The 8953-nt window shown below is 43.3% G+C and overlaps 1 pseudogene; it reads right to left on the bottom strand.

Moving 5' to 3' along the window:
* Window positions 1–1561: 1561 nt before the first annotated feature.
* LOC101025641 lies at window positions 1562–3494 on the bottom strand (annotated as a pseudogene).
* Window positions 3495–8953: the final 5459 nt, after the last annotated feature.

The raw sequence follows: 8953 nt of genomic DNA, 5'->3' as shown, positions 1-8953 counted from the left end.
GCTGGCTAACTTTTTAATTAGTTATTTATTTATTTTTAGAGACAGAGTCTTGCTCTGTTGCTCAGGCTGGAGTGCAGTGGCATGATCTCGGCTCACTGCAACCTCTGCCTCCCGAGTTCAAGCAATTCTACTGCCTCAGCCTCCTGAGCAGCTGGGATTAGAGGCACCTGCCACCATGCCTGGCTAATTTTTTTGTATTTTTAGTAGAGACAAGGTTTTACCATGTTGGCCAGGCTGGTCTCAAACTCCTGACCTCAAGTGATCTGCCCACCTCAGCCTCCCAAAGTGCTAGGACTACAGGCATGAGCCACCGCACCTGGCTAATTATTTATTTTTTGTAGAGATATGGTCTTGCCTTGTTGCCCAGGCTGGTCTTGAACTGATGGGCTCAAGCAATCCTCCTGCCTTGGCCCCCCAAAGTGTTGGAGTTACAGGTCTGAGTCAATACACTCAGACTTTTTTATTTTTGAGACAGGGTTTGGCTCTGTCACCCAGACTGGAGTGCAGTGACATGATCATAGCTCACTGCAGACTCGAACTCCTGGGCTCAAGCAATCCTTCTGCCTCAGACTCCCATGCAGTCGAGACCACAGGCATGTGCCACCACACCTGGCTAACCCCTGCACTTTTTGTAGAGACGAGGCCTATGTTGCCCAGGCTGATCTCGAATTTCTGGCCTCAACGATCCTCCCTCCTCATCCTCCCAAAGTGCAGGAGCTACAGGTGTGAGCCACTGCACCAGCCCCACATTACAAAGCTTTTAAAGTTAGGCCCAGAAGGTCCAAGGTTGTAGTACAACATGATCATGGTTGTGAATAGCCACTGCAGTCCAGCCTGAACAACACAGCAAGACCTGCTTCTCTTAAAAAACAAAAACAAAAACAAAACAAAACAAAAAAACAAACAAAAAAAATCTCTTGGCTGGGCATGGTGGCTCATGCCTGTAATCCCAGCACTTTGGGAGGCCAAGGCAGGCGGATTACCCGAGGTCAGGAGTTCAAGAACAGCCTGGCCAAACAGTGAAACCCCATCTCCACTAAAAACACAAAAATTAGCCAGGTGTGGTGGCGCATGCCCACAGTCCCAGCTACTTGGGAGGCTGAGGCAGGAGAATCACTTGAACCCGGGAAGCAGAGGTTGCAATGGGCCAAGAATGCACCAGGTGACAGAGCTAGACTCTGTCTCAAAAAAAAAAGACAGACTTCAGAAAAGAACATTACTCAAAATGCCTTGTGTTTAAATTTTAAAACTTGGCCGGGCGCGGTGGCTCAAGCCTGTAATCCCAGCACTTTGGGAGGCCGAGACGGGTGGATCACGAGGTCAGAAGATCGAGACCATCCTGGCGAACATGGTGAAACCCCGTCTCTACTAAAAAATACAAAAAAAAAACTAGCCAGGCGAGATGGCGAGCGCCTGTAGTCCCAGTTACTTGGGAGGCTGAGGCAGGAGAATGGCGTAAACCCGGGAGGCGGAGCTTGCAGTGAGCTGAGATCCGGCCACTGCACTCCAGCCCGGGCGACAGAGCGAGACTCCGTCTCAAAAAAAAAAAAAAAAAAAATTTTAAAACTTTATTGGCTGACAGAAAACTGCCATACTTTCTTTCCACTACCATCCTGCTATTCCTGAAATAAATTTGCAAAAAGAAGCATAGACCAAGAAGGGTTCCTTAGGTGCTCAACAGAATTTAAAGAAGTGGGAAAGATAAGTTTACAATTAGAAAATAAAACTTTTCTCTCAGTTAAAAAAATTTTGTTTCTTTGTACATATGTAGAAAACTCCTATTTATAATGTCTTTGGAAGGATACCCCATTTTGTAATTGCGGTCTTCCAGATTCTTCCGGGTTACAGATGATGGGATGTATTCCACGGTACTAGCATTTCCGATAAATCCATGTTGTCTGGAAGATACTTCCTTTCAGCTTTCTAACATAAAGAATTAGTAGAGGGGCAAGAATTCTTTCCCTGTTAGTTTCCACAATGCAGCCATTTAACACTATCTCATCCAAAATGATGTGTACTTTATCCAAATTAAACATTTTATCTAATTCACTCACTCGGCTGAAATACTCATCTAAAACTTCCACAAAATTATGAATGAATTCATAAATAGCCATCTCTGTCTCAGTGTCATCAACTCCAACCACAATGAAGAGAGCTGCATACTGCTGATATATCAGCTTAAAATCCTTATATTCAATGAAAGAGCATTGTTCATTGGATCGAGAGAGACATCTCTTTATGATTTCTGTTTCCAGAAGTGTATGCTTATTAATATCTACATGTTCATAGTACTTAGAAAGTCGAGTCTGCCCTTGTTTATTCACCATGAGGAAAAATTTTATCATTTTTCTTTCCTGGCCAGTATTTTTCCAAATGTAGTTGAAAAGTTATGACAAGGGATGGCTGTAACTGGAACCTGTGCTGCTTGGAGTGTGATGGTCCTCTCAACGGCTTTTCCTGGAGTCCCCCTCCCTCTTTCCCGCAGTAGCTTGCTCCCCAACCTTCACTAGCTATGCAGTGCGGGCCTCCTTGGGGCAGCCGTTTTGGCTTTTAGTATGGCGTCTGCCATGCCTGGCTAATTTTTTTTAAAAAATTATTTGTATCAATGGAATCTCCTTGTGTTGCCCAGGTGTTGCCCAGGCTGGTCTCAAACAACTGGACTCAAGTGACGCTCCCACGTTGGCCTCCCAAAATGCTGACATTACAGGTGTGAGCCACCACTACAGTCTTTCTAAGGGAAAAACAGGTCACCCACAAAGCATCAGAATTGAAATAGTATCTGCAATCTCAGTTTGAAGCTAGAGGACAATGAACAATGACTTCAAAATTTCAAGAGTAAATTAATTCCAACTTAGAAGTCTGTTTCCTATCAAACTGGCAATCAGACATAAGAGTAGAAAAAAAATCTTCCAAACACCTAACACCTCAAGAAATTTATTCCCGATGCAGTCTTTTCCAGGAAGCTACCGGAAGAAGTGTTTCACTGAAGAGTTAAACCAAGAAAGAATAAGCCATGGGATCTAGGACACATGAGAGCTCACTCAGGAGAAGAGTGAGAGGAATTTCCGGCGGGGAGGGTAAGAGGCAGTCTCCATGTGGCATCTGTACAAGAGGGCCAGAGGGAGACTAGCCCAGCCTGCAGCAAGAGGACAGGTGAGTCCTGGAGCAAGGGGAAGGTTTCAAAGAAGAAGATGATGTTGCTGGAATTCTCCGTATGTTTGGAGAACTTAAGAAGAGATGTACACTTCCGGCAGAGACCTTGGGGATGAATAAATGATGGGTAAATAAAAAATGAGGTTAAAGAAAAGAGTGTAGGAGAGCCAGAGATCACCTCTATTCCCGCTGTTGGTCTAACATGGGTTCTTCAGTTTGTTCTAGAACCCAAATCGACACCATGCAGATTAACGAGAGAAAAGCATACAAATTCATTAGTTTTTTTTGTTTTGAGACAGTCTCCCTCTACCACCCAGGCTGGAGTACAGTGGTAATATCTCAGCTCACTGCAACCTCCACCTCCCAGGTTCAAGTGATTCTCCCACCTCAGCCTCCCGAGTAGCTGGGATTACAGATATGCACCAACACACTCGGCTAATTTTATTTTAGGAGAGATGAGGTTTCACCATGTTGGCCACGCTGGTCTCGAACTCCTGACCTCAAGTGACCCGCCTGCCTTGGCCTCTCAAAGTGCTGAGATTACAGGCATAAGCCACCGCACCTGGCCCAAATTAGTTAGTATTACACATACATGGGGAGCTTCACAAGAGCGTCAAGTCCAAAAAATGGCCAAAGCAAGACACTTTTATACTTTTGGGACAAAGAATGATAAATCTGAGAAGAAAGCACAGGACAAAGGGGACCTGAGTAGGAGCAATACATTTCGAGGGGTGTCATTAGGAGATATATGGAAGATAAGGGTGATTTCCATAAGTGTATTTGTCAGGTAATTGCAATCCCACTCTGGGGTAATGGCTCTTTTCTGAGCCTGGTGTGGGAGAGTGCCCCTCCCAGAGGAATGTTGATGGCTTGCTGCATGTGGGAGAAGATGGTCAGCTCACCCTTTCCAAAACTACAACATCTCCAATGTTTTCAACTCAAAATAATCAAAATACCAATTTGGTATATTTTGGGAAGGCATATCATTCACCTCTTCAAGCCAGTGTAAGGTACTTATTAATTGCAAAAAAAGAGAAAAAGTACAAGAAGTTGTCTCTATAGCACAATTCATTATACACGTAAACATAAATATCAATAGATCCAAACTTATGACATAACTGTATTAGGAGGATGGGGAAGGAGAATGTATGTATATATTTAAATGTCTTTAGATGACATTCTGGGTAATAATAGAGCTAAAAACCTCATCTTCATAGTAGAAGTAATCAGTTTATATCCAAAACCAAGATATAAAAATTATAGCACTATACGGGCCAGGCACAGTGTGGTTCACGCCTGTAATCCCAGCACTTTGGGAGGCTGAGGTGGTCAGATTACCTGAGGTCAGGAGTTCCAGACCAGGAACTCTACAGCTGGCCAATATGGTGAAACCCCACCTCTACTAAAAATACAAAAAAAATTAACCAGACGTGGTAGTTCATGTCTGTAATCCCAGAACTTTGGGAGGCCGAGGCGGGTGGATCACTTGAGGTCGGGAGTTTGAGACCAACCTAACCAACATGGTGAAACTCTGTTTCTATTCAAATACAAAATTAGCCGGGCATGGTGGTGCATGCCTGTAATCCCAGCTACTCAAGAGGCTGAGGCAGGAGAATCGCTTGAACCTGGGAGGCAAATGTTGCATTGAGCCGAGATTGCGCCATGCCATTGCACTCCAACCTGGGCAACAGAGCGAGACTCTGACTTAAAATATATATGTGTGTGTGTGTATATATATATTTCATATATGTATAAAATATGCATTTTATTTTAAAATATGAAGGTATACACTGAAGGAAGAAGAAGGATTGAAAGGTTGTCTTGGGGAGGAGGGAGCAGACAGGAAGCAAGGGTGGTTAGAGGGAGTCCAGGAGACCTCTGGGATTGTTTTAGACCTGGTAGTACTTACTTTACTTCAAACAACAACATGAATTTTTTTTTTTTCCATTTTAAGACAGGGTCTTACTCTGTCACTCAGGCTGGAGTGCAGTGGCACAATCACAGCTTACTGCAGCCTCGACTTCCTGAGTCCAAGTGATCCTCCTACCTCAGCCTCCTGACCCAGTCTCAAGATGAAAATAAAAATAAAAAATATATAAAATGAACTAACAAGTGTATATGATGCCAAAGTGAGCATCCTTAAATTTAAGTCCTTAAATGTGTATTCCCCAAATTCATATGTTGAAATTCTAATCCACAAGGTGGTGATATTAGGAGGAAGGGTCTTTGGGAGGTGATTAGGTTATAAGGACAGAACCCTCATGAATGGGTTAGCGCCTGTATAAGAGAGAACCTAGAGAGATCCCTTGCCCCCTTCCACTGTGTGAGTTACAATGAAAAGATGACAGTCTATGAGGGAGTGAGGCCTCACCAGACAATGAATCTACCAGTGCCTTGATCTTGGACTTCCAGCCTCCAGAACTGTAAGAAATACATTTCTGTTATTTATAAGCCACAGTCTATGGTATTTTGTTATGGCAGCCCAAATAGACTAAGGCAAATCCTTTGCCCATTTTTTAATCATGTTGTCTTTTTGTCATTGAGTTGCAGCCTTTTTTGAGACGGAGTCTCATTGTCACCAGGCTGGAGTGCAGTGGCCGGATCTCAGCTCACTGCAAGCCCAGCCCGGCTCACGACCTCCTGCCTCAGCCTCCCGAAAGTTGACTACAGGCTCGCCATCTCACCGGCTAGTTTTTGTATTTTTCAGTGAGACGGTTTCACCGGTTAGCCAGGGATGGTCTCGGGATTCTGACCTCATGATCCGCTCGCCTCCCAAAGTGCTGGGATTACAGGCTTGAGCCATCACCGCCATAAGTGTTCTTTTTATATAGTCTATATAGTGCAGACCCTCATCCTACATGTGACTGACTTTTCTGGCTGCAGGAACAAAATCTCTTGCCATTTTTGTCAGGGATATTCTCAAAAACAAGGTTTTGGTTTGAGCACATTTTACCACAGGTTAAAATCCATAAAATGAACATCTAAGAATACTCTATACTTCTTTTGATACAGTATTTCTGCTGAGGTGCTATTAGTATTTATCATCATCCCACTGTATCTGAGCCTAGGTGACAGAAGGAGATTCTGTCTCTTGAAAAGAAAATTAAAAATCATAAACACTGGTTCATAAGTTGACCAGCTTGTTTTTCCAAAATTAGGTTTTGAGGTTTACTGCTGTCTCATGCCTCGCTGCTCACTGGTTCCAATGGTCAGGCATACTTATCTCAAAATTCACTCACCCTTATTACTTTGATACAACAGCAACACCATTGCCACCAGGTTCTCAAAAGTGCCACCATTTGCTCAGTGCATACAGTTTCTTTCTTTCCAGATTTTCATGTGAAAAGCAAGATTCTGCTTACTTTACAATCTTGAGTGGTACTGCTGGTATTTTGTGAAGATGGATCACATGAATCCCTTGGCTTCTCATAATTCCTGGTCACTGACCAATGTATATTCCACTCTTGCCACTCTGGGGGTCTTAGAACCCACTTATTTTCCAGACAAAGAAAGTGAAATAAGTTAGAATTATGGGTGTAGTGGCTACATGGCTCACGCCTGTAATTCCAGCACTTTGTAGGACCGAGGCAGGTGAATCACCTGGGAGGTCAGTAGTTTGAGACCAGCCTGGCCAACATGGTGATAACCCATCTCTACTAAAAATACAAAATAAGCCAGGTGTGATGCACATGCCTGTAATCCCAGCTACCAGGAGGCTGAGACAGGAGAATCACTTGAACCCAGGAGGCAGAGGTTGCAGTGAGCTGAGATCGCGGCCACCGCACTCTAGCCTGGCAACAGAGTGAGACCTGTCTCAAAAAAAAAAAAAAAAAGAGAGAGAGAGAAAGGGAAGGAGGAAGGAAGGAAGGAAAGAAGGAAGGAGGGAAGGAAGGAAGGAAGGAGGGAGGGAGGAAGGAAGGAAGGAAGGAAGGAAGGAAGGAAGGAAGGAAGGAAGGAAGGAAGGAAGGAAGGAAGGAAGGAAGGAAGGATAGAACCCAGCACGCAGGGGCTGAGCGCTGTGGCTCATGTCTGTAATCCCATCACTTTGGGAGGCCGAGGTGGGAGTTTGAGACCAGGCTGGCCAACATGGTGAAACCCCGTGTCTACTAAAAATATAAAAATTAGCCGGGGGTAGTGGCGTGTGCCTCTAGTCCCAGCTACTCAGGAGGCTGAAGCATGAGAATCACTTGAACCCAGGAGGCAGAGGCTGCAGTAAGCCAAGATCACATTACTACACTCCAGCCTGGGTAACAGAGTGAGATTCTGTCAAAAACAAACAAACAAACAAGCAAAAAACACACACACACACAGAATGGGAGAAATTATTTGCTAATCACATATCTGATAAGGGACTTGTATCTAGAATATGTAAAGAACTCTTACAACTTAATAATAAAAAGACAAACCAATTTTTAAAAAGGCAAGGATTTGAATGAACATTTCTCCAAGGAAGATATATAAATAGCTGATAAGCACATGAAGAAATGTTCAACATTGTTACTGTAGTTATTAGGGAAATGCAAATCAAAAGCTGAAATGAGATACCACTTCACATCCACTAGTCCAGTTAGAATTTAAAAAGACAGAAAATAATAGGTGTTGGTGAAGATACGGCAAAATTGGAATCCTTATACATTGTTGGTGGGATTGTAAAATGATGCAATTGTTTTGGAAATAGTTTGTCAATTCCCCAAAATGTTGAACAGAGTTATTTATGACTCAGAAATTCTACTCCTTGGCATATAGCCATGATCATTGTAAACATATGAGCACACACGAACGTATACACAAATGTTTATATCAGCATGATTCATAATAGCCAAAAAGTGGAAACAATCCAAATGTCCATCAACTAATGAAAGGATTAACAAGATGAGATATATCCATAACATGAAATATTATTTGGCCATTAAAACTAATGAAATACTGATACATGCAGCAACATGGATGAATCATGGCAACATTGTGCTCAGTGAAAGAAGCCAGACACAGACGGCCAACTTTGCATGGATTCCATTTATATGAAGTGTCCAGAAAGGAGAAAAACCATAGAGACATAAAGTAAATTAGTGGCTTCCAAGGGCTGGGGGAAGGGAGGCAATGGGGAGTGACTGCAAATAAGTATGGAGTTTCCTTTGGATTGGAAAAAAGGTTCTAAAATAAGGTAGTGGTGATGATTACACAATTCTATGAATATACCAGAATCCACTGAATTGTAAACTTTAAAAGGGTGAATTTTATGCTATGTGAAATGTATCAGCTGGGCGTGGTGGCTCACACCTGTAATTCCAGCACTTTGGAAGGCCGAGGCGGGTGGATCACCTGAGGTCAGGAGTTCAAGATCAGCTTGGCCAACATGGTGAAACCTCATCTCTACTAAAAACACAAAAAAATTAGCCGGGCATGGTGGCAAGCACCTGTAATCCCAGCTACCAGGGAGGCTGAGGCAGGATAATCGCTTGAACCTGGGAGGCGGAGGTTGCAGTGAGCCAAGGTAGTGCCACCACTCTCTAGCCTGGGCAACAAGAGCAAGACTCCATCTCAAAAAGAAAAAAAAAGAAAAAAGAAAAATATGTCAATAAAGCTGTTATATTAAAAAACAAAGACTCAGTGTTTTGTTTTTTTTTTTGAGACAGAGTCTCGCTTTGTCGCCCAGGCTGGAGAGCAGTGGCACCATCTCAGCTCACTGTAACCTCTACCTCTCAGGTTCAAGCGATTCTCGTGCCTCAGCCTTCCACGAAGCTGGGATTACAGGCATATACCACCACACCTGGCTAATTTTTGTATTTTTAGTAGAAAT

This window comes from Papio anubis, chromosome 6 (genome assembly GCF_008728515.1).
Source record: "Papio anubis isolate 15944 chromosome 6, Panubis1.0, whole genome shotgun sequence".
In the NCBI taxonomy this organism is placed as follows: Eukaryota; Metazoa; Chordata; class Mammalia; order Primates; family Cercopithecidae; genus Papio; species Papio anubis.
Note: the sequence above shows the minus strand (reverse complement) of the source record. Positions and strands in the feature narration are given on the sequence as shown.